This window comes from Triturus cristatus, chromosome 12 (genome assembly GCF_964204655.1).
Source record: "Triturus cristatus chromosome 12, aTriCri1.1, whole genome shotgun sequence".
NCBI lineage: Eukaryota > Metazoa > Chordata > Amphibia > Caudata > Salamandridae > Triturus > Triturus cristatus.
This window is the reverse complement of record NC_140595.1, coordinates 805,963,230-805,990,395: the sequence shown is the minus strand read 5'-3', so window position 1 is coordinate 805,990,395 and position 27,166 is coordinate 805,963,230. Positions and strand designations below refer to the sequence as shown.

The 27,166-nt window shown below is 48.3% G+C and overlaps 1 protein-coding gene across 8 annotated transcripts in view; it reads left to right on the top strand.

Moving 5' to 3' along the window:
• The window catches only part of LOC146782919 (beta-1,3-galactosyltransferase 5-like), a 280,931-nt gene that overhangs the window by 173,310 nt on the left and 80,455 nt on the right, over nt 1-27,166 (top strand). For 7 of the 8 annotated variants that reach the window (XM_085636889.1, XM_085636888.1, XM_085636890.1 and 4 more), the window contains one exon: nt 2,233-2,331. The exons of the other annotated variant lie outside the window; for it this stretch is intronic. The gene's annotated coding sequence lies outside the window, so the exon portion shown is untranslated. The remainder of the gene's footprint in view (nt 1-2,232; nt 2,332-27,166) is intronic. 8 annotated transcript variants of the gene reach the window in all.

Sequence of the window (27,166 nt, the reverse complement as noted above, 5' to 3'; positions counted from 1 at the left end):
ATCTCCCTACAGGGAATGGACTTTCATGTGGAACATCGGCCTGGAGTGGACCACGCCAATGCAGACGGTCTCTCAAGGTATTTCCGCCTTAGTGATGAGAACTCCCATGGGGTTGGGTAGCTCTCCCCACTTTCAGCTGGGGGGGACGCATGTTAGTCCTGTCAGCCCTTTGGGTGGTCCCTCCTCATCATTATTTATTTTGTCCCACTTTTGCCTCAAACCCTGTTGTAATTTTTCCTTTTTGGGAACCACCAGACTTTTTAGTGTTGATGCAGGGTCAGGGAGCCATTTTCCCTACCCCTGGAACTTCTGTCTGAGGGCCTGAGACACAAAATGGTGGCCACCCATTGTCACCTGTGACATCACCAGAACACACTAGAGGTTTCTAGAACCTTCTGCAACATTCTAGAACCCTGGGATAGAGGGAGGCAGTTTAGAATGTTGGGAAGCCATCTCAGGTTGACAGTTGGCAGTCGGCAGTTGGCACTTGACTGGAGAGGAGAGAGGACAGAGATTCAGAAGGAGGAAGGAGTGAGGCAGCAGGGGTGGAAACCAGTGCTTGGAGTGGGGTCCAGAAACCCACCCTTGATGCTAGTCCCTACTGACCAAGCCCAGCCTAGAGCCCTGTGTGGGACCAAGACCAGAAAAACCATCTTAAGGACCTAAATATTGTGAACAGGCCTTATAAAGGAAGAACAGCAAGTTCCTGACCTGTACAGCAGTGTCCTCCTGGAGTCCTGACGTCGAGAAGCCTGGAGACCTGGAGCCCGAGGTGGAGAAGCGGCGCTGACAGAAAGCAGACATCGTACCCGGAGCCGCCAGAGGTCGAGAGAGGGTGCCGACGGAGGTCGTGGAGAGTCACCGGAGGTCGAGTAGGAAGTCACCTGAGGTCGAGGTGAGGCGTCGACGGGGGAGTGAAGTCCGCCCTCCGGAGTCGCCGGAAACCAAGGTGAAGCGCGCAGGAGGTCGGGAGTGAAGTCCGCCCTCCGGAGTCGCCGGAAACCAAGGTGAAACGCGCAGGAGGTCGGGAGTGGAGATCGCACTCCGGAGTCGCCTGAGGTCGAGGTGAAGCGCGCAGGATGTCGGGAGTGGATATCGCACTCCGGAGTCGCCGGAACCCGAGGTGGAGCCGACGGAGGTCGGGAGTGGAGGTCGCACTCCGGAGACACCCGGAAGCGGGGAGACCGTGACCCTGTGACGCCGGAACACGACATCGAGCCAAGGCCGCCCAGCGACATCGATCCGGAGCCGCCTCACGGCACCGACCCAGCGTCAAGTAAAGCAGATCGACGCGACATCGAATCGAGGCCGCCCAGCGACATCGAACCGGAACCGCCCGACGGCATCGACACGGCGTCAAGTGGAACAGATCGACGCGACATCGAACCGGAGCCATCCAGCGATGTCGACCGGGCGCCGAGCAGAGCCGATCATCGTGAAAAGGGCAGTAAGTGGTAGAAAGGGCATCTGAGGCCCTGTGGAGCCCTAAAAGACCATTCTAGGGGCTAGAGGGGTGTTAGAACCAGCCTGGGAGTGCCAGGGGTGAACTGAGACTGGTGTAGTGACCTCTGTGAGGGGTTGTGTATTGTGGGGGAGCCGCCAGATCCATAGGTTACCCTTATTCTACCTCAGTTCAGGTCCAGCCTTGACCAATCTAGGTGGGACACCCCCCATGACATCCAAATGACCACAAGCTGTACTTGGGCATAGTAAAACCAGACTACCTCATAAATGTGATCTGATTTGCAATTGTTATTGATTGCTTATATTATTTATTGAAGGTGTTGTATTTATTGTCTGACAGTATTTATTTGCCCTCTGTATTTTTTGCACCTATATTTATTCCTTGCCTATTTATGACCTGATCTAATTTATTGAAACCCCACTGTGGTACTATTTATTTGACCTGCTAATTCCAGGAAAAGTCTTATTGTATTGTATTGTATTTATTTTTATGAAACCTGCAACTAAGAGAAAAAGATAAAGACAAACTACTTCTTTCATAATTTTTACGGTGTAGTGTCGTTTTTGGAACGGATGAACGCATGGTTATTGTGAGGGTGTGACGTACGCTTAGCACGGTGCCTGTCTTCCTTACCGCTCGAGCCAAGCTACCATTGTGCTGGGAACCTGGTGACTGCTAACCCGGTTGCCCGGTTTCCAACAACATTGTATTTGTTTGACACCATCGATCAATGTTTGTCTCTTTCTTATATCTTTCCTGTTCATCAGCATCCAGGGGCAGACTGACAGGGAGTGGGCAGTTGGCGGGACAACAGTCCGAACACCACCACCAGGAGGACACCAATGAGGGCTCCTCTGCTGGCCCCAGTAAGTCTTCTTGTTTTTAATAATATTTCTTATTCCATAACTTTTACTGCACCACATTTTTCACCAACTATTGTTTCAGTTTCCCAATGCTATTTTTTACCAACAATTATCCTTCAATCTGTACGGTTTCAAAAATCTTGTTATCCCTGCCTCTGCTATGATGACTCTCAGTACTACTACTACTACTAGTCTGTCTGTACTGTAGTAGCTAAGCTTGCCCAGTTGGCCAGTGCCACTCTTTATTTGAAAGGTTGTAAGAAAACTCAAATTCACCAGTAGCTCTAGCCATTGAGTCCAGTCCTTTGGGTCGTCCTCTTGTACTACTTCTAGTCTTATTGATCTTGAGTCTTTGTTAATCTTGAGGCTTTGACAATTCACAGCAACAAATGCCCAACCAGATTTATTACTATTTTGATATGATAGCCTATAGGACATACTGCTACTGTTGTAGGGATCTTGCACATACAGACCTTTGCACAAGAAAATAGGATGTTGGTGATGGTAGGTTGGACCTTCCTCACACATCTCAATCAGAATATTCAGAACCCACCCCAATCCCCTGCTCGACTATAGTACTGTCTTGTCATAACTATTAGGTCTCCGAACCCTCCCCCCAAGATACCCAACAAGTAGACAACCCAGAACATAACACACCCAACCTCTCAGTCGTGGAAGCAATGCACATGCACACCCTTACTTTAATTTGCTCACTCGTGTCAGTTAGTCCACACCAAATACCACCAAGTCTATGTAAGTTCAAAATGTTTATTTTGAATTGAGAAGCTTTGTACATTGTTCTATTATAAAATGCAGCACCAACCGTAACATTAAAACAATAAACATTGTTACACTTACTTACAGTTGGGAATTAAATCATGATAATTGAACAGTGGTGGAAGGCAGCACCACCATCCCCTAGGAATTTAGTTTATATAAATTTATAAATGAAGATCTGAGTGAAGGAACCCCTCACCTTAGAAGAACCAAGTACTGGTAGTTGTTGCATCATTCATAAGCTCTACAAAGCTCTGGTTCGTAGAAGGGAATCTTCCGTCTGTAATGCGAAAAATTAAATGGTGCGCTTTAGTATATTGCAACTTGCAAGCATTTCTCAGCCGTGCCAAAAAGTGTAGCATTTATGGATAAGCAATATGGAATAGGTGGGCTAGGTCGGGTGGTACGTCCATATTGCTTATCAGCTTTTGTGGGTTTTTAGTTAATTTTTGTTAGGGTAAATTAAATATATTTTTCTATGTTACATGCAATGTTGTTAAGGTTTTGTAGGTGGGGTTACTGTTTTACATCACACTGTTTCCTTGCTGGTTCAGGGCCGCCCATAGCCTGTGTTTGATTTGAATAATTGGCTGACTGTGTAAGACACAAACAGATAGATGCGACACACCTCACTGATTGACTTGTCCTACTAGTACTCTCAGTCTGTCCTCTAGTCTATGCATTCTTTATCTGGACTGGTGTGTGAAATTGAATTCATTGAAAACATGTCCATTATTAATTCTGCCTCCCCCAAACTTCTCTCTTACCTGTGCTTGATGTTTATGTTTAACTTAGGCACAGCAATGGCTGCATGGGGAAGATGGTTTCCTTTTTCTAACATGCCATGATTGGGGTGGTGGTTGTAGTATAGTAGTAGTAGTAGACACTAGCAGGGCGGCAGCATTTGCAAAAAAAGAAAAGGTGACAGTCAATCGCCTTTGAGAGACTGTTAGAGGAGTAGTAGAATAAAGTACAGTACAGAACTTACCGAGCAACAATAATATGCTAAAATATTTTACAACAAAACATAATGGTGGTTGGGATAGCTTACTAGACAGAGTTACAAACTATAGTTGTGTCGACTCGAGTCACTTGACTAGGCCTACAGCCTAACAGTTAGTGCTATGTATGAGGAATGACAACAAACAAATCCAATCAATGCCGACAATAAATGCTGAGGTATATGTTCCTTTGTTAAATAAAATAACCTCTAAAATATCCTACTCATGGGTGGGCAAGCAGAAGAAGATCATCGCTCTGCCTTGAAATTGATGTACTGTTGCTTTCGCCACATCCGACCCAGCAAGTGTGTGATTAAGTATTGGTGTACATTTAATTTAGTCACACCGACAATAAGTCACACAGCCCGGGGGAAGAGGGTTAGGGTTTGTTGAATGGATTGGAAGGGGGTTTTGGGAAAGGTTTGACATTGAAAAACAGTATGCATGGGCAAACAAACGACAATCTTGGAAGACTAACATAGCCATATGTTAAGGGAGAAAAAGGAAATGCATGAATGGTGATGAGAGACCCGTATTACATACACTTCTTGTTCTGTTGTTCGGGCCTTAATACTTTTACAGATAGCAAATAGAAATTTTAAATATTGGTAGGGAAGAATCGTAAACAGAGAGCAAACCTAATGATGATAATAACAACAACAAGAACACACTGTTGTAAAAATTGTATACAAAAAAATTATTCAAATTATTTAAAAGAAGATAAAAGTTGATACTGTTACTGTGTTATCCTGGTAAAAAATGTGGACTGGATTTGCATCTCGGCATTCCTCTTGGTCCTCTCGTCCATCTATCTTGGGTGTGTCACCACTCGCCACTGCCCGGCTGGAATTTTTTTTCCAATTTATTGGTAAGGTAAGTGTGCAGTGTAATGTTTTCCAAAGTATAGGGCAAGGCCCGGCCTGTAATTGTAGATGGAAAACCAAAGGGGATATTGAGAAACAACGTTGAATCAAATACACAAGTTATGGTGTAGTAACACTTTCCGAGGTGGCATGTATGCATCATCTCTACTCTAGTCTGTTTCCAGCATTGACCTTCAACAATAACAGGAGAGAGCAGGCCCACAGTGACAGGCCTGACGGCATGTTGCTTAGCAGTAGAACATCCTACGTTAGTACTTTTTTTTTTTTTTAAAGAGTTGGACAAAGGCAATGCACATTATCCAGTCCAAACTTAGCATTTTACAGTTTAAGTTAGTAAATCAATGCACCACAGTCATCCCACCGCTACACTCTATTCCACTTCTACACAGACATTTGGGTCTGCTGTGGTTGTTGTTGACGTGTTTACCTTTAGGCTTTTAAGTTTTTCTTTTATGCCACTCATGAAACGTCCTCCTGACTTTATCATCATCTCGGATACTTTTACTGACTGACTGTGAAGATCGGCCTTCAGTAGAAGTAAAATTGTTATTACACAACAAGAGTAGAAATATTATTGACTTGAGTCAGTCTTTAGTGTGTACAGAAAGATAGATTACTAGTACACTTTGACTTCACTTTGTGCACAACAAACAAACAACGAAAACACAAACACCAATCGCTCAGAGTCAGGTGTCCAATGCATGGCATTAATTGTCATTACCTGTTCCTTCTCATCTTAAGTTAACGGGCCGTCTATTTCGCCATCATCATCATGGACGGTGCTGTTGTCTCAATCATACTCATTGTGCAGATTGAGTGAGTCCCCTTCCTGTATTTAATTAAAAGCAATGTATCACCAAGCTGCAGGAGAAGTACAAATTTCTTATTTGCAAGAAGGGGAAAATTGAATTCACCTTGAGTTAAGTTTAGTGTGTTCTGTAGAAAGATGATTAGTGCACAATTACATACCTTCATGCACAACAAACAGTACAAAAAACATTCAGTCTGCGACTCTGAGTCCAATGCATGGCATCAATCATTACCTGTTCCATCTTATTTTCAGTTAATAATGGGCAGGCTCTCTTGGCTCTGAAAGGAGGATAGCTATAGTAGTCATCTGATTCATGCTCCACTTCTTTTGGCAGGACTAGGAAAGCTTGAATTTGTTCTTCTAGTATTTACCATCATCCACTCATAATTCATGAGGGCAATGGATTTGGGCGGGAAATTCAGTATGATGGAGCGGAGGAGCTGGATTCGGAGGACTGTACTGTCAAATTACAGACACCTGAACCTTGTATATGAAATAAGAAGAGTAGAAGACGGTGGTAATGGATTTGTTGTGATTCACAAGTTTGTAACCGGAACGACAGACACACAAATAAAGGGGGAAAAAAGGGAGGAAGACAGTAAGTGCAAGCCTAATTGTCAGGGAAGTATAGCTCGTCCTCAAACTCTGGGGATTCAGCCAGTAGTAGGTAATCATCATGTGACACACTACTTCCGTCACCTGAGCCGCTGTCCTCATTTTCCTCCATTGCTTCATGTATTGTGTAATTCGGTGGTATGCTGATTCATTTTGATCATTGTTAACCTCTCCACGTTTTTGGGCGAGAGACTGGTGCTTCTCAATGTTACAATGGAACCAGCAGCACTGAAAACACGTTCGGAAGAGACACTTGCGACAGGGAAAGCCAGATAGCTTATCGCCAGCCTACTGAGCAATGGCCATTCAGACCTTTTCCTATACCAATACTGCAATGGGTTTTGATCAATGTACACCTCTGTTGGGTTGTCCAGATAGGCCTGGACCATCCACTCAGTGTTCAGGGGTGCTGCTGGTAAGCTTTCGTGCTCTTTTCTCTGTGCATCAGCACAGTGCTTATTAATGCCTAACTGTACATACCAATCGTCTAACGATTGTACTGGGCCTAATGATCCAGTTATTGTTGCTGTTGTCGATAGGGATGGTGAGTGTTGTGATCCAAATGCACTGCCCTCAGCCGACGAAGTTGCACTTGTTCCTGCATGCCCTGCCGCAGTACTTCTTGTGGGTTGATCTTGCGGGCTTTTAATTAGCAGCCAATCGTTTTCCAACTTACTGGCTGCTTCAGCTATACAAGTTTTGTAGCGGGCAACATCAATCTCGGAAAAAAGCAAAGAATGTCTTCAGTCCAAATTTTGCACGTGGATCCAGAATTGTGGCACAAATGTAATGTTCTTGTGACAAAATTTTATTTTGTATCCTTACATTTTCAGCTAAGCGACGGGCTAAGCTCTCCACCAAGTGATAGGCTTCCCTTTTGTACTCTACACCTTTGTATGATTCAGACACATTCTTCAGCTGATGCTCTAGCATTTGCAATAATGGGATAGCTTGGCCCATTGTACAGTCCTCCTTGCTGACTTAACGTGTGAAGACCTCAAAAGGACAAAACATCTCAGTCAGGCATTTAATTAGGCTCCATTGCTCCATCTCAAGGTTCATGCCTTTAACAGTAGCATCCCCTCTTCTTTTCCAGACATATTCATGGAGTGACCTGTACTGCTCATACAGACGATCAAGCATGTAATACGTTGAGTTCCAATGTGTTGCCACCTCCTGGATGAGTGCCTTGACTGGCATCCTATGTTCACATTGGATGATCCTCATCTGCTTCCGAGCTTTAAAAGAATGGCTGAAATGAGTGCATATTCTTCGGCAGATGGCCAGTAAGTTGCTGACTATGGGTTCCTTTTTCAGAAAGTCTTGAACTATAATGTTTATGCAGTGCGCCAAACACGGAACCCTGAAATAGGAACCAAGTTCCATGGCCTTAAGTACATTACTGCCATTGTCTGTGGCAACAAAACCAATACTAAGCCCTCTTGGCCGCAGCCATTCCAAAACCTTGCTGCGAAACTCATCTAAAATGTTTTCAGCCGTATGAGATTTCTCCATGGCGAACATGGCTACAGTTGCATGTTTCCGAGTACCTTTAAAAATCGCAGCTGTGTCAACAGCACCTTGTGCAGATAGCTTAACTCTAACCCCCACAAAAGAGACCCAGTGTGCAGTGATGCACATGTAATCTGTGGCTTGGCAACTGGTCCACATGTCTGTTGTCAGGTGGATATTGTGAACAGCACTCTGCTGCAAAGCTTGTCCAACCAATTCCAGCACATCATGATGTAGTACCGGAACAGCAATTCTTGCGAAATAGGACCGGCTGGGAACCTTCAATTTAGGGCAGATGGCTGACACAAATTCAAGGAAACCCACCCCTTCCAAAATGAAAAAGGAAGAAGGTCCAGCGCTAACATTTTAGCCAGCTTCGCATTGTACAACCGTGCTGTTGGGTGGTTGTGTTGGAACTGCCCCTCCAACCTAAACATGCTCTCAATGGTAGGCTGGATTACTTTCCTTTGTGGTGCTGTTTTCATTAACCCACTTAGGCTCAACGACACAGTTTGTCTCATTGCGGTACTCGGTCGCCTTGGTGTCTCAGCCTGACTCTGAGTATGGCTCTTACTGCGGTGCCACTCAGATGTTACTGAGGAGGATGTGGGCGGTACCACTGCACTACTGGGGACAGGGCTAGAAATGCCTCCCTCTTCTTCACCTTCCACCACAATAATATCGCTCCCTGATTCTTCCTGACCAACTTCAATGGGTTGAGTTTTCTACTTTCTTTTAACTGAAGTAGGTGATTCTCCAAAACGATAGTGTGGTGTATTCTGAGATGACTTGCTTGGCCTCCGGTACCATAGTTTGTACCAAGCTTACCCCCCCGAACACCTTGCCGACAAATTGAGCAGATAGCAACGTTCTCCTCCTTCCTGCTAACAGAAAAGAAGTCCCAAACTGGGGAGGAGAACTTTCTGGCACTGCTGGATGTGCCACTTTCAATACCAGATGAACTGGAGGGTGTGCTTGAAATGTGACCCTGTGCACCTAGACTGTGACTTTTACTACCACTACCTACTGAGATGGTTGAGCTGGATGTAGGTCCCTGCCGGGCCTTTGAAAATATGGCAGCTGGAGGTAGTGGTGGTGTAACCTGTGTTGGTGATATCCGTGCTACATCCCGCTCAGTAGCAGCCTTTCTGGATAGGGTGAGAATGTTGGTCTCCAATCCCTTTGGGGCGGGAGTAATGTGCGTGATGACTGGCTCGTCTTCATCAACATCAGCATCACCCCCCTCTTCTACATCTACCTCCATAACTCTAAGTTTTTCTGGGACCTTCCTTTTCAGAAGCATTGTCTTGTGGCGTATATCACTCTCAGACTGAGCTGGTGTGTGCCAAGTTGCATCACGATCATCAGAAGCGGGGCTTGAAGCTTACCCCCCCGAACACCTTGCCGACAAATTGAGCAGATAGCAACGTTCTCCTCCTTCCTGCTAACAGAAAAGAAGTCCCAAACTGGGGAGGAGAACTTTCTGGCACTGCTGGATGTGCCACTTTCAATACCAGTTGAACTGGAGGGTGTGCTTGAAATGTGACCCTGTGCACCTAGACTGTGACTTTTACTACCACTACCTACTGAGATGGTTGAGCTGGATGTAGGTCCCTGCCGGGCCTTGGAAAATATGGCAGCTGGAGGTAGTGGTGGTGTAACCTGTGTTGGTGATATCCGTGCTACATCCCGCTCAGTTGCAGCCTTTCTGGATAGGGTGAGAATGTTGGTCTCCAATCCCTTTGGGGCGGGAGTAATGTGCGTGATGACTGGCTCGTCTTCATCAACATCAGCATCACCCCCCTCTTCTACATCTACCTCCATAACTCTAAGTTTTTCTGGGACCTTCCTTTTCAGAAGCATTGTCTTGTGGCGTATATCACTCTCAGACTGAGCTGGTGTGTGCCAAGTGGCATCACGATCATCAGAAGCGGGGCTTGAAGAAGAAGATGATGGACTAAGCCTCCTTTTCCTTGCTGGTGGTCTGGAAGACATCAGATCTTCTGAAACAGTGGTTTGACTTTGCTCCACTTTGTCTGCAGGAAGCTCGATTTCCTGAAATGCCCCTACGTCAGGAGCAACAACTACTATGGTGGGCTGTTGCGGCTGCTGCTGTTCTTGTAGCGGCCGCTGCGGTTCTTGTTGCGGCCGCTGCTGTTCTTGTTGTGGCTGCTGCTGTTCTTGTTGTGGCTGCACACTTATCTGCTGAATTTGCACCTGTGTTGATTGTGTACTACTATGCGATAATGACATTTCTTCAACATCGCTGCTCGTTAGTAGACTGGCTACCTCTGCGACACTAAAGCCCTTGGGCCTAGGTTGGTGGGGTTGGACCGCTGGTGCTGAGGTGCTGCTCCCAGCTTGGTTCCCGGACAACGCTGCTGCACGCGTATCTTTTTTGGTGCCAAAAAAAGCATTGGCCGGCACACCACCAGTCGTCGTTAATGGCACTTCCTTTTTCTGTTCCTTCTTCTCACCGGCAACTTTCTTGGTACTGGATGGACCTGGTACCTTTCTTTGGGGCCATCTTCTTCAGATGTCAGGCAGGATGCAGATGCACAACAAGTTCTGGTCACACGTGGACGTGATGCGCAGCAGGACTTCTGTCTGGCTGGCAGTACAACAGGTAGCCGGATGATGCTGATGACACTTCTTCCTCTGGCTTTTTGTGCACCTTAAAGAAAATAAGCCAGGAGAAGAACATCAGTGAAAAGTCGCATTTGTTGTTGTGGTTCAGTTAATTACTACTATACTAGTGCAAACAAAAGATATAGTCTAGCCATTTAGGACTTTTTTTTTAACAAGGGCTATGTTATACTACTGTGTACAGTCAGTCACACACTACACTCTCAGGAAGGATAGGAAAGTTAATAAGAACCACCAAAATAAAAATGTAATGGAAGTGGGGTTGACCCTGTTTGCCATTAAATTATTTGAGCATCTCAGCATCCATGGAGCTGCTGCTGACAAAGGGGGTGGATGGATTGAAGCAGTAAGCCAATAGGAAAACCATGCAGGCCTATATGGCAAAAGCAGGACACTAATAACTCCCAACACAAAAAAAGGCCACCAGCCACATGGACACTCACAAATCACAAACAAGCAGGGGGCCTGGGAAACACCAGGAGCTGTCAAAAGGCCTATAAAAGCCAGGTAAAGGGTGCATGCTAAAGCACACTGCTCTGCCTTTTTAATGCAACAAAATGCAAATACGAACATTCACAGGCCCCAAACAGAACTGCAGGGTGCATGCATTGCACACCAACACACACCAGACACACCCAACAAAAGCATGTCTTTAAGACAACCAACATCAGAAAGTCCACCCCAAGAAAACACACTTCCCCAACTCAATCCAATGCCATCCATGCCCTAAATGATGTCTAAATTCAACAGACCACACAGAAAACCCTTGATTAATAAAGCTGGGGCTACATGCTCTGATCCTACTGGATGAAAGCAGGCCTGTTGGCAGACAAGGCCAGGCAAGCTTGCAGGCCTAGGCTTCAAAATGGCCACCAGCCACATGGCCAGGCCCAACAACATCAGAAAGCCCACCCCAAAAAAACACACTTCCCCAACTCAATCCAATGCCATCCATGCCCTAAATGATGTCTAAATTCAACAGACCACACAGAAAACACTTGATTAATAAAGCTGTGGCTACCTGCTCTGATCTTACTGGATGAAAGCAGGCCTGTTGGCAGACAAGGCCAGGCAAGCTTGTAGGCCAAGGCTTCAAAATGGCCACCAGCCACATGGCCAGGCCCAACAACATCAGAAAGCCCACCCCAAAACAACACACTTCCCCAACTCAATCCAATGCCATCCACACCCTAAATTATGTCTAAATTCAACAGACCACACAGAACACACTTGATTAATAAAGCTGTGGCTACCTGCTCTGATCCTACTGGATGAAAGCAGGCCTGTTGGCAGACAAGGCCAGGCAAGCTTACAGGCCTAGGCTTCAAAATGGCCACCAGCCACATGGCCAGGCCCAACAACATCAGAAAGCCCACCCCAAAAAAACACACTTCCCCAACTATCTCTGTGAGAATGGTACTTGGAAAACTTGAGAAAGCAGGTCTGACATTAAAATTTGAAAAATGCAAATTTTCAGTACAACAGGTGAAGTATTTAGGTCATTGCATTACAGCGTCTGGTATAATTCCTAAGAAAGAGTTGGTAGGAACAATTATAAATTTAGCAACTCCTGTGACGAAAGAAGAAGTTGTTTCATTTTTGGGCATGATTGAGTATTATGGGAAATTTGTTAAAAATCTTGCAAGTAAATCAAGTAACATGAGACAATTGCTTGGGAAGAACAAAGAATTTATTTGGTCGGAAGAGTGTCAAAGAGAATTTTTAGAATTGAAAGAAAATTTAAAAAATGCACCGAGTTTGCAGGCATTCATTCCAGGAGGAAAGACCACTGTAGTGACCGATGCGAGTTCAAAAGGGTTGGGAGCCATTTTAAAACAAAGAAGAGATGGTAAAGAACGGCTAATTGCATGCGCATCAAGGAGTTTACGTGGACCAGAATTAAATTATTCTGTAATTGAAAAAGAAGCTTTGGCTATATTCTGGGCTCTCAATAAGTTTAGAAATTTTATATGGGGAACGTGTTTCAAGGTATGTTCAGACCACAAACCACTAAAGGAAATATTCATGAAAAAGGGACTTGATTCAATTTCATCTCGTATAAGACGTTGGGTTGTAGGTTTACAAGAGTTTAATTTCAGTGTAGAACATCTTCCTGGTGTTGATAATGTTTCAGCTGATTGTCTGTCTCGTTTGGTTGGTGAAGTAGGACAGGAATGGATTGATGATGATTTTGTTGAAGAGGATGTCAGTGTGTGTGAAATTACCTCAGGTGTTGTAAAAGAAAATGAGTGGAAAGAGGAATTAAGAAAAGATAGCGAATTGGTCAGAGTTATGAACATGATTCAAACTAAAGGTCCACATGATAATTCCTTATCAAAAACTTGGCGTTTGGTGGCTGATGAGTTATCGATAGATAAAGATATATTGTTGAGAGGGAATAAATTGGTTCCTCCTTCTTCTTTAAGGAAAAGATTGATGGAAGAGGCACATCAAGGACATTTAGGTATAGTCAAAACTAAGGAAAGGTTGAGAATTAGTTTTTGGTGGCCTGCTATGGATTTAGAAGTTGAGCGTGAGGTCAGAGAATGTCTACAATGCAAAGTTAGTGATAAGGTTCTTACCTCTCACACTGTGCCCATGATTTGTAGAAGACTTCCCAATGGTCCTTGGGAGGACATTGCCATTGATATTGTTGGTCCTCTTAATGGAGAACATCGTACTCCATATTTAATTGTTTTGATTAATCTTTATTCTAGATGGGTTGAGGTTATATGTGTTTCAGAGATCACCTCAACTTGTGTCATTTCATTTTTACCAGATGTGTTTATGAGAGAGGGTTTCCCGAAAACTCTATTATCGGATAACGGTCCCCAGTTTTGTTCAGGAGAAATGAATGATTATCTTTCATCATGTGCTATCATTCATAAGAAATGTTCGGTATATCATCCAGAAGGAAATGGGACAGTAGAAAGATTTAATAGAGTTATAAAGGAAAATATACAACTTTCTAGAAGTAATTGTTTGAATTGGAAAGATGAATTACAAAAATTTATTTTGGCTCATCATTTCACTCCTCATACCTCTACAGGTAAATCGCCTTTTGAATTATTTAAAGGCAGGACTCCAAACACGAGATTGTGTCCTAGTTGGATGTCTTGGGGTAAAGGTGTGAAAGACAATAGCATTGGTCTTTGGAGGAAAAGAGAGGAGAAGCTACAGCTAAAAAATAAAATTCACTTTGATATGAGAAAAAGAGTTAAACAAGTAAAGGTAAAGGTAGGAGATTGGGTACGTGTGAAGGCTCCAATCGGAACATTATCTTGGTCCAAGTTTACTGCTCCCATGAGGGTGGTAATGTGTTTAAGAAATGCTGTTAAACTTGAAAATGGGAACATTTGGAATCTAAATCGAGTTGTAATTATAAAGCATAATTCTGAGTTGGATGGGTCATGTAAAAAATTGTCCAATGGTACAGATGAGTTGTTGAAAAATGATCTGAGACGTAGTGGTCGAAAGACCTCAGTACCTGTTCACATGAAAGACTATGTTACTTAATTGTCATGATGTTTCTTGATTTTAAGTGATTATACTATCTCTGTATTTCTCAATACATTATGGTGCCGATCACGATCCGGTAAAAACCGGGTACGAACCGTCGGACGGAGCATATTCTCCGTCCGACGCGTACCCGGTCGTCAAAATTTACAAACAAGGAATTACGATTCGCACGGAACACCATTTCCGTACGATTCGTAAAAAAGCCCGACCGAACAAAATAAACCTACCAATGCGCTCCGGGAAAGGGCCGACCTGACGTCGGGACGCTCGCAGCCTGCCATTCACGAACCAGGAATCACGATTCGCACCGACGTCATCCCGCACGGTGAATATTTTCCGGCTGCCAAAAACTGCCGGGAAATCAGGACGACGCGAACAAGGACTACCAGTACGCGACGGACAGACAGGACGCCGCGAACAAGGAGGACCAGTACGCGACAGGACGACGCGATCAAGGAGTACCAGTACGCGACGGACACACAGGACGACGCGATCAAGGAGGACCAGTACGCGACGGACACACAGGACGACGCAAACAAGGACAGACATGGACCCGAACCTACGTGTCATCCCGGCCCTCATAGCAGTCCACCTCCTCTACAGGTTCCGACGCAGACGCCGCAGAAGGTCAGAACAACTAAGGGAGGGGGGAAAGTGGGGGGGGGTGGGGGTGGCAGGACCAGGGCAGGCCACAAAACCCCCACCAAAGTCGCACACCACACATGCCCAGGACATACCTGACACCCATGCCCTGGTCACTACGAGGGGGTGGGGGCGTGTCCAGCTAAGCCAGCGACCGCCACAACGGAAGTCCGTCACCACGCGAACCGGCAACACAACCAGACCGGTACGTCCCGTACCCACGCCTCAAGAGCGTGGGTACGAGATGTACCACGCCCACACCCACGTCACCCCAACAATGGCGGGACGGATCGTACCCACGTGGCAAAGGCCTGGGTATGGCCCGCACAAGCATCACATAGCGTGGGGACGGAGATGTACGGACCCAACCCCCACCCCCCCTATGCATGGAGCGTACACCCACCCCACCAGTGTAAGTACGACTCGTACCCTCACCCGCGTATGCATGGAGCGTACCCCCACCCCAACCGCGTATGTACGTACCGTACCCCCACCCCAACAGTGTAAGTACGACCCGTACCCTCACCCTCGTATGCATGGAGCGTACCCCCACCCCAACAGTGTAAGTACGACCCATACCCTCACCCTCGTATGCATGGAGCGTACCCCCACCCCAACAGTGTAAGTATGACCCGTACCCTCACCCGCGTATGCATGGAGCGTACCCCCACCCCAACCGCGTATGTACGTACCGTACCCCCACCCCAACAGTGTAAGTACGACCCGTACCCTCACCCTCGTATGCATGGAGCGTACCCCCACCCCAACAGTGTAAGTACGACCCGTACCCTCACCCGCGTATGCATGGAGCGTACCCCCACCCCAACCGCGTATGTACGTACCGTACCCCCACCCCAACAGTGTAAGTACGACCCGTACCCTCACCCTCGTATGCATGGAGCGTACCCCCACCCCAACAGTGTAAGTACGACCCGTACCCTCACCCGCGTATGCATGGAGCGTACCCCCCATGCCAACAGTGTAAGTTCGACCCGTACCCTCACCCTCGTATGCATGGAGCGTACCCCCACCCCAACAGTGTAAGTACGACCCGTACCCTCACCCGCGTATGCATGGAGCGTACCCCCACCCCAACCGCGTATGTACGTACTGTACCCCCACCCCAACAGTGTAAGTACGACCCGTACCCTCACCCGCGTATGCATGGAGCGTACCCCCCATGCCAACAGTGTAAGTACGACCCGTACCCTCACCCTCGTATGCATGGAGCGTACCCCCACCCCAACAGTGTAAGTACGACCCGTACCCTCACCCTCGTATGCATGGAGCGTACCCCCACCCCAACAGTGTAAGTACAACCCGTACCCTCACCCGCGTATGCATGGAGCGTACCCCCACCCCAACCGCGTATGCTCGTACCGTACCCCCACCCAACAGTGTAAGTACGACCCATACCCTCACCCTCGTATGCATGGAGCGTACCCCCACCCCAACAGTGTAAGTACGACCCGTACCCTCACCTGCGTATGCATGGAGCGTACCCCCACCCCAACCGCCTATGTACGTACCGTACCCCCACCCCAACAGTGTAAGTACGACCCGTACCCTCACCCTCGTATGCATGGAGCGTACCCCCACCCCAACAGTGTAAGTACGACCCGTACCCTCACCCGCGTATGCATGGAGCGTACCCCCCATGCCAACAGTGTAAGTACGACACGTACCCCCCACCCGCGTATGCAAGGAGCGTACCCCCCACCCCAACAGTGTAAGTACGACCCGTACCCTCACCCTCGTATGCATGGAGCGTACCCCCACCCCAACAGTGTAAGTACGACCCGTACCCTCACCCGCGTATGCATGGAGCGTACCCCCACCCCAACCGCGTATGTACGTACCGTACCCCCACCCCAACAGTGTAAGTACGACCCGTACCCTCACCCTCGTATGCATGGAGCGTACCCCCACCCCAACAGTGTAAGTACGACCCGTACCCTCACCCGCGTATGCATGGAGCGTACCCCCACCCCAACCGCGTATGTACGTACCGTACCCCCACCCCAACAGTGTAAGTACGACCCGTACCCTCACCCTCGTATGCATGGAGCGTACCCCCACCCCAACAGTGTAAGTACGACCCGTACCATCACCCGCGTATGCATGGAGCGTACCCCCACCACACCAGTGTAAGTAGACTCGTACCCTCACCTCGAATGCATGGAGCGTACCCCCACCGTGTATGTTCCAAGCGTACATATCCAGAAATAGGAGGTGTGTGTGCAGAGTCCTCCCAGCAGTGCCCTGAGACAGGAGGGGTGGGTGTGGAGTCCTCCCAGCAGTGCCCTGAGACAGAAGGGGTGTGTGCCTATCACTCCCAGCAGTGCCCTGAGACAGAAGGGGTGTGTGCCTATCACTCCCAGCAGTGCCCTGAGACAGGAGGGGTGTGTGCAGAGTCCTCCCAGCAGTGCACAGACGCAGGAGGGGTGTGTGCAGAGTCCTCCCAGCAGTGCCCAGAGACAGGAGGGGTGGGTGCCTATCACTCCCAGCAGTGCCCAGAGACAGGAGGGGTGCAACACATGTGTGTGAGGCTGGAAGTACCCACATGCATACTGCCTACAAGGGAACATGTCCCCATGAACTCATGTCAACAGACTCCACACACAAGTACAGTGATCACCAAGGATGCCACGAATGTTGCAGGTGGAGACATGGCCCTGCATGCATGGCCAAAGTAGAAGGGCTCCGTCACACACACAGCTCATGTAGACACAGCTCTGCGCTAAACATTGGGAACACCCTGCAGGGAAGATATCAGGGTACACAGAGGAAGGAATACACCCTGGGACAATTGCACCATGCAGTAACTGCTTACATGAACAAAGAAAGTTAGCTAACACCTTGTGATGGCACACAGATCCCAGGGTCCCCCCAATGAGCAGCACACTCCTACATATCCCACACACCCAACACATAAACACCACCCAAAACCATGTAGCAGCCCCACCAACACCAATACCAGCATAGCAGTAGTGTTATAATGAAAAAAAAATTAAGCTTTATTCAGCATGAGCACAATGTCCGTGGATCGCAGGCAGTTCAATATTCACAAAGCCCATAGGGCAGTCAATGAGTCTCAGCTGGATGGGGGACACAGTGGGATGCGTGTCCCCTACCTTGCCTGCAAGGTTACATGCCATCGTCTTCCACAGGGGTGAGGGCATCAGGGGGGGGGAAGCAACAGGCACCGCAGGGACATCAGGGCAAAGGGGAGGCGTTGTGGGTGCAGGGATGGAGGACTCCACCACAGGGGGTGGGGCAGGGCCAAAGGCGGAGGCCAGGATGGCACTACACACCTTTGCAAGGTCCTCCAGGGATTCCCCTGCACCCGAAGGATCCACAGGCCCCAAGGAGGGGGGGGGTCAGAGGGATGGGTCGCAGCGCCACCGGGGGAGGGTGTAGACAGGGGGGGAGAATCAACCACCCTGACCGAGGACTTCCTTGACCGCTTGCGTGGTGGTGTCACTGTGGGGCTCAGGGACAGAGCGGCCATGAAGGAGTCCTTGGGGGAGATGTGGCCAGGGGAGCTGAGGGGAGGGGATTTGGAGGGAGTGGACTGGGTGGAATGCGGACTCCCACTATGGCTGCGTGTCACACGTTTGCCCCCCGACCCAGTGGGTGTGCCTACCTCACCCTGTGTGTGCGTGTCAGGAGGAGTGCGGTGGACCTTCCCTGCTGGTGTGGTGCCTGTGTCTGTTGATGTGGGTGCATGCCGACGTCTGGGTGTACGTGGGACAGGCATGGGAGTGGGAAGTGTGGATGGGGCAGGGGTAGGTGGGGGGAGGTCGCGCTGCAGGAGACCCACTGCTGCAGTCTGTGTGGAGTCTATGGACCTCAGCAAGTTGCGTTGGTCAGCCTGCGATGAATGAATGCCCTCCAAGTATGCCTCGATGTTGGTGAGGGTTTGGCCGTGGGCAACGAGGACATTAAGGATCGCAGCCTGACCAACCTGCAGTTGCCGCTGGATGTCCACAGACTCAGCATTGGCGGCAGCAGTGGAGACAGGGGCAGGGGGTGCGGTGCCTGGCATGAAGGAGACATGCGGTGACCGGGCACGCTGGGAAGGGACACGAGCAAGTGGGAGGCGGCTGATGGGAACTGAGGGGGCGGTGCGAGGTGTTGTTCCGCTGTCAGCTGCTGGTGCAGCCTCCGCCCACTCGGAGACATCCTCCTCGGACCTGTCAGCTTCGTATTCTGATGTGCCAGTCGACAGGTCCTCGGCCGCACTATCCTCCGCCTCTGTCCCACTCGATGTGCCAGCCCCGATGTCACGGCTGGCACTGGTGCTCGGTCCCTCCGCCTAGTCTGTGTCCATGTCTCCCTCTGTGTCCCCCGACGATGCTGTGGGCAGGGTGGAGAGACATAAATTAATCAGACACCTGTACACATCTGCCACATGAGTCCAATCTACATAGGTAACATTGCATACCCTGAAAAGGAAGATCCCTAACATCTACTAAACAAGGTACCGATGTAGGGCATGAAACACACAGTTGGTTGAGCCACCATGCCACTGAAATACCATGGAGAGCATGAGACAATAGCTAAAGACAGGAAACGGAGTCTGACTTAGCACCCAGGCCCTGGGGACAATCCAGCACTGCATCTGCACCACACAGCGTTGGCGAAAATACCGATGACCAGGGTCCATATCCATGAACTTGAGACACATGCTGCATAGGTAGGCTTTCCTGTTTTCAGTTTCTATTTTTGGTAAATTCTGGTGGTGTTTTTTCAGTGTTTTCCAGTGATTTCAATACCTAAAAAAAACAGTGCTTTTCAGTGGTTACTCATTTTCGCGCCGTAAAAAACAACTGAAACAGTGTTTTACCGGTGTTTATGGAACGTTTTGCTTTTATTATTGCTTGCTTTATTCATTGATGCATGGTATATAGACAGTGTACGTACAGTGTATTTGAGGTCCAAATACAATCTTACAAGTCAAACATAATTGTAGTACACCATAAAATATTTCTTTAGTGAGTCTTTGGTCATTCCTGCTCTCTCTTTCCTTCCCATGTAAACTTTTATTTGTGAAAAGGCCCTCTCGACATTGGCACTTGAGACTGGCAACGCCAAAACAGCCAGTACACAATTTGCCATCTCTGGTCACTGACATAGCTTTCCATGCCAATACTGGTGCACCTAAAGGCGGACATTCTCTGGAACAGGTTCTGCAACATATGCGTTGAACTGGGAGCATAGGAAGCTGTATTTTGCAAAGTTTGGAGAAAATTCCACTTTGCAGTAGGGATCTAACACTTGTGCAGAGTACCACAGTGAGGCTTCATTGACTTCAAAAGCCATGGTTGGTGAAGGGACATTTCTATTCTAAAGAAGGAGCAAGTACCAAAGTCTGCAGAGGCCGGGACATAGTGAACACTCTCAAATTGTCTCTAAGCCCACACAGCAAGAGCTACAGAAAAGGCCCTAGTTGCTGTGGTGGCTCTCAGCCTAGGCCCCCAATTAACTCAACTGAAATAGGTGTCTCTAGAGGTTAAGATAACTTTGCCAGCTCAGTTATGAGCTCCGAAGGAGGTGACCTGCCAAAGGTTACCCCACAAAAAATAGAAAATATGTTCTGATCCCAGGATGAGCAACAGAACAGACAACTGTAGGTTCTGAAACATACGACTGCCTGACTGACAGAGCAGAAATGTTTGCCTACACCCGCGCAGGCTGATTAACACACTAGCTAATATTTGTATTTCAAACGTCTGCTACAAAACTCCCCGATCCAATCCATTTAAAATGGGTCTCCACTACATTGCATTAGTGGGGCCAGCATAGAAAACATTGTAGGCAGAACATGGCAAAAGAGATTCAAGTAGGGGACGAATCTCCAACGCAACACTGGCTCGAAGTTTCGCCACGATGGAGCCTGCTAAGAGTGCCTCTCACTCCATATGTGGTGTCCCCCTAGATGTAGCGCACAGGCCACCCAATCACATGGTTTCTCAAGCTAACCCCGGATGTTGTTGCTCAATAATCCGTTGGGAGTTCCTCTTCGCTCACAAGATGGGGTCAAAAATAAACAAAATGGCAACAACGACAGCGCCTCGCATGCCCAACCTAATGGTAACTTTGAGTCCCCCTCCTCGTGACACGTATCCCAAAGCTCATATTAAAATAATCCCACCGAATAAACAGTAAAATTGAGTTTCCCACCAACATTTCAAATTATCGTTCTTGGTTTAACTACGAGATCACGTGGATGGAGCTGCAGCCAGCACCAAAACATTTGACTACACAAGCAGTGTCCAACAGTAATGGGGAGGTGCTGCTAATGTGCAGGGCACACATTGAGGGGTGCTCAAATGGGTAACATTCAAATGACAATAAAACGCATTGTTTAGCCAACTAAGTAGACGAGGCCTGTGTATGGGGCTTGCATACAGATAACATGCCATTCTGTAATGCTTTATTTTGTCATCTATTGACAACTGTCCTAAACTACACAATTTCAAGGAAGCGAATAACACCAGTCACACCAAAAAGGCACATGATACAACAGGAGAGACAGCACAACTGATGCATAGGGTGACTCCAATGCCCTGATCAGATACCAAAATAAATCCTAAAGATCCACCATGATACAAAAGTTTGGGGGTCTCAAAGGTGGGGGAGGAGTACCCGGCATGACGTAGAATATGTGCTTGTTATGTCACTGTCCCCAATGGTTTGGCAAGACACATCTGTCACGAACATATGTCTACTGCTGTGCTGGACATACGTTCTACCTGCCTAGTGACCTAACCAGATGGGAATATTCTATCCGCACATACACTCAAATTTTATTTACTACATGCATACATATCTGTACACAAAAGCACGTGCATTTCCACGGTTACATTCAAATCAACTTTAGAATGCAAAAAAATGTATGCCAACACCATTAACAGTTACATATGGTAAGACGTTATTTTACAGAACTTCGTGCAACACAAGTGAGTGACCATGCATTCCTTGATCATATCATGACAAACATTTTTAGGCCAGATATCGCTGCAATCAAAATGTACAGCTAAGGAAAATGGAAATATTTAAAGTTCTGCAAAAAACAGAAGCGATGCTGTCACGTGACTGGGGGAAAAATACAGAAGGGGTGGCCTACGCAAACAGGATACAACTGCCAAGAGAAAACACAGAAGGCTCGCCGTTCAGGGAATCAAATGAAATGTAAATAAATGTAAATGTCCAGTATTTGTAAAGCGCGAACAATTACCCGAAGGCACGCACACGAATTAGAAAAAATGAATGAATTACCTTTGTTTTTTAGGGGCAGAGTGCTGGAGCTCTAGCTGTTTTCCATGTAAGAGTGTAGCTGCAGGGGCTCTAAGAAGGGGTGAAGTACAACAAAGCCTCGTTGAGTAAATGGTCTGACTTGTGAAGTACTTGGGTGCGGCCGCAGTAAAACAGATGGCAGACCACAACAGCTCCTCTTCCCCCCATGTGAGCCAAGCAGGGGGCCTGGTTGGTGAGTTCTCAAAGCTTCCAGGTGCTAGACTTAACGTCACCATGTGTACACCCTAATAAAACGAGACCAGTAAGGGCCGGGCCAGGGGTAACACAGAGCAAGTTACGGTTGAGTTGCAGCTGCCTTCTGTGGCAAAATGAATGATGCATCAATGAGCGAGCGTGCATAAAAAAGCACAGAGCATAGGAAATAAATTGCTGCCGTTCGCAATGGATTTGTGGCATGAAGAATGCGTTGGTCTAACTTTTAACGTTCTCCCTCCTCAATCATTTTTGAGCAGGCTCGCCTGTGAGTCAGGTTAGGGGGGGAAGGGCTAGACGTCCCAGACTTTTCGAACATTTCTTTATCAGTGTAATTGTAGCAGTCCCATCCAGGCGCGCAACACCCATTGGACTCACAGGGCTTCAGCCCCCACCGTCGTGTGTGGCAGCCCGGGATGAGCTTCCCGGGCATACACAGCCGCACCCGAGCACTTCACAGGTCTTTAAAAAGACCATTTGCATGTTAATGAGGCCTCGCTGTTGTTTCACCCCTTCTAAGAGCCCCTGCAGCTCCACTCTGCCTATTGCTTAAAGTTTCAGCCCCCCCCCGAAATTTTTTCTTAGCCCCCCCGAAATTTGACTCTAGTTGCGCCTCTGGTCCCATCCCTCGGGCCCGACCTGCTTGCCACCAGCGAGTGACTGTAGGGTGGGACAGCACGAGGAGCTTGTTACCCACTCATCCGGGGAGTGCCTTAGTCTCCCTTCACTTTAAGAGGTTGGTGTAGGCTATGTGTTTCTGGCTGGCTGTTAAACTGTTATGTTTCTTAATAGCTGCGGCATATGTATTGATCATTTATAAATCGAGCAACCAGTTTTTGAGGTTGTCTATTGCAGATGAATGCTTTTCAATTTCAAGATAGTGGCCATGTCCAAGCTGGTGGCCTGCTGCAGTGGTCTGCATCTACGGATTGTAGTTTTGGGTTGTGATGTTGGCGAATATAGTTAAACTGTAAGGCGTTTGCTATACATGGAATAATAACCAGTAATCGCCAGGTAAAATGCTCTGACTAACTGTACACAGCGTTTCCTACCTAAACAAAGTGAATATTTGCCCGCCCCTTCCCCCCCCTCCCTCCCCCTTCAGTAGTTTATTGACCTGGGTTTATAAGCGGGAATGAACAGCATTTTAAAGCGGCGAGGCCTGTGCTGTTCAGTTCAAATTTTCAGATCCCTTCATTTACTCCCGTGTACTAATGAAGCAACCGATTTGCATTTCAGCCATTTTCGCACGGTCTGAAAACAAGTAAACAAGGGTTGGCAGCCCACTTCCTCACTAATTGTGGTTTTCACTTCCGTCATAGGGGGGGGGGGGGAGGAGCCGGGGCCAAATGCCCAGTGGCCTAATACTTCGGCTCACAAGACTTGAGGCGCACAAAAAAATTATCAAAACCAGGGGAATATGGTCTGATTTTATTACCAGGAAAGGCCTGTTTTGCAGGGCCTGGCCAAGCATCTTTGGGGGCTCTAACGGCTCCTCCAGGCAACGTTTGAACGCACTGCTTCTCTTCCACTTTGTATTGTGTTTTATGAATGTAAAGTATAGATGCTGGCAGCAGTTGCATTTCGAGAGGGACTATGACTCACAAAGCTGATCATCAAGGGGGTCACGATGGCCCTCAGTCGGTGGTAATAAATGGCATATTCCATGCTGTGCGTCTGCGCACAGGGGTTTATGCTCTGCAATTATTTCATGATCACGAGTCTGGAGAAAAGTACTTCACCCAAGCCAGGAGACAAGCGGTTACGTTTGTGACAAAATTATATTGAACATGCATCTGGCCACTAAGAGTTGTTTCCATGTGTGATGTAATTTTATCATGCCATGTGTAAGGCAGCAAACCGTGTTTTTCACTGGTAATTTCTCTGTATGTGGCAGTGTTTGCGCTAATTTGGGAGGATGACTCATTGTTTACCGCTGTTTGGTTCTCATTGCAAGTTCCAGTACCGTTCATTTTTGTACTCCTTTGGCTCCCTCAAGTGGCCAAACGGTGAAACAAATATGTAAAAAATCAGTGACACTCGGTTTAAACCAGGTCAGCTGATTTTCAATCGGTAGTGTTCTGTCGTGTACACTCGGTTTTAACCGAATTCCGGACAGCCTATGCATAGGTAATGCTGAAAACATGCCCAACATGACTCGGTCACTGCACCTTGCGTGTGTGTCCAGACAAACATCACACACTGGCCAGACCCAGCAAGTAGAAGTCTGGATTTGACATATAGGCTTTGCCCGCCCCAACCACCCCCTACACGAGGCAAATAGTTGAGACACAGGTGGCACCAACATCTCATAGTCTGGGTGATAAACACAGGGGCAGGCAAAATGCAAGATTGGACGCCAAACAGCCAAGGTGCGCCTGTACAAATAATGAGGTACCAGTGCCCATCCTCAGATGAGTAAAACAAGACACACAGGCACTAGCAACTGTGAGTATGAAGAAGGACATTCAGGTCAGGCTGCACAGTGGACACCTGTACAAAATAGCACGTCTATATACATGGTGCCAGGGGACAATGGCACAGAGCACAACCTACGCTGTAGACACTGAGTGTCCACGTTTATGATGACACATACAACACCGATGAAAAGGTGCCCCAGGGGACAGTAGTGGCCACGCAACTCCATGCTCCTGAATGGTAATGACTGCAACACACGCCACCATCCCTGCACTATGCGTATCGCACACTCATGCACATCATGTCACAGGCCACTACATAGGACATGCGCGCTGTAAGGCATGACACATGAGAGACCGACTCCCATGTCTGGATTCAGCATCAGTGCCAACTGACATGGAACCCACATGCAGTGAACTTGACAGGGCACAGCCAAGGTCCCAAAACCTGTTACACACCACCCCCACACATGATGCTACAGGCATAGTTCTCGTGGACAAAGCGCCAGCCTACATTACCTTGTGAAGGAGTGACTACACACAGACCAGGGAACACATTGCAAGGAGGGGAAGGGTGGCAGGGGCGCAGCGCTATACTGGGGCAAACTGGATCTGCACAGCACCTTTAAACCCTGGCAGTGAATTCATGCTACTGTGCCCTTACAAATGCCGGTGACACACAACAAACACACATGTACCTACCCCCTTCCGGCTGCTGCTTCGCCTGTAAGCGCCTATCCAAGTCTGGAAAGACCACCGGCAGCACACGCCTGTGGAGGTGGCTCAGACGGCGGCGGCCGCGGTTCTTGTGGCTCTCAGGTGAGTCCCCCAGCAGGACCCGTGCAATCCTCCGCGTCCAGCACCGGATATCCTGCCAGCGTTTCCTCACCTGGGACATGCTCCGCCTCCGACCATCCACACCCCTCACGGCACTGACGGCGGTCAGCCAGATCTGCTCCTTGGCAGTGGCGCCTACCTGTGAGGAAGAACAAGTGACACCACATCAATACACCAGCCACATGTCACAGAGAGACATCTGATATCAAATTAGCTGGTAACAACAAGGCATGTCATGCAGCCAACGCATTGCACCTTTGTCATAGGGACATGATCCTCTGGTGAGGGAAAAAGCAGTACGTGCCATAGTGGGTACACAGGTGGAATGATGGCAATGTCACAATCAATGATCAAGGCTCACACTGTGCATCACACCCACCCCTCCTGTCTCAGGGCACTGCTGTGAGGACTCCACACACACCCCTCCTGTCTCAGGGCACTGCTGGGAGCACTCTGTACCCACCCCTCCTGTCTCAGGGCACTGCTGTTAGTGATAGGCACACACCCCTCCTGTCTCAGGGCACTGCTGGGAGCACTCTGTACCCACCCCTCCTGTCTCAGGGCACTGCTGGGAGCACTCTGTACCCACCCCTCCTGTCTCAGGGCACTGCTGGGAGCACTCTGTACCCACCCCTCCTGTCTCAGGGCACTGCTGGGAGCACTCTGTACCCACCCCTCCTGTCTCAGGGCACTGCTGGGAGCACTCTGTACCCACCCCTCCTGTCTCAGGGCACTGCTGTTAGTGATAGGCACACACCCCTCCTGTCTCAGGGCACTGCTGGGAGCACTCTGTACCCACCCCTCCTGTCTCAGGGCACTGCTGGGAGCACTCTGTACCCACCCCTCCTGTCTCAGGGCACTGCTGTTAGTGATAGGCACACACCCCTCCTGTCTCAGGGCACTGCTGGGAGACATCAGGCATCCCCCCCCCTGGGACCCCCCCAACAGTACATGGCATGTGTGTCACACCAGGACACAATGCCAGAAGTCACAGTCACAACATAGGGACAGTCTGTGCCAGTGGCCTATGCACTCACCTGATACCCTGGTCGCCCATACAGCATGGGGTACTGTGGGAGGATCACATCCAGCAATGCCATGTTCTCCTCCAGGGTGAATGGCTGTGACCTCTCCACAGCCCTTGACATGGTTCCAGGGAATCAGTAGCAGCAGCTGGGTCGACGAATTCAAAGATGTGCAGGCAAGTACTCCCTCATGGGACCTGGCTGCCTTATATGTGCCTTTCTGCCCTGTCTCATGCACAGGAGTACAGAGTGATTGGTCACTCACATTTGCATCCTATGTTTCCACCAATCCCTTCAAACCTAGCAGTCTGTGTGTACTCTATCGGTTTCATTCTCCTGCATGATGTCAGCTCCACAAACACATTGCAACAAAGTATTTTAATTCCAACTGACTTCTGCTGTTCACCTTCCAGAAGAAATTCGATTTTTGAACTTGGTCTCCATGACAACCAGCATGCATGTAGGCCTTAATACTTGTCCCTCATGTGTCCCCTATGTAATATTGAGCTCCACACACAGGTACGGTGCGTTCCGGGGCCCTAGGGCACCCCAAATGCATTGCAACAGCCCGTACACGCGTGACTATGTTCACTATCAGTATGGGTGGCCTCGCGTATGCGTACTCGTAGTGGTACGG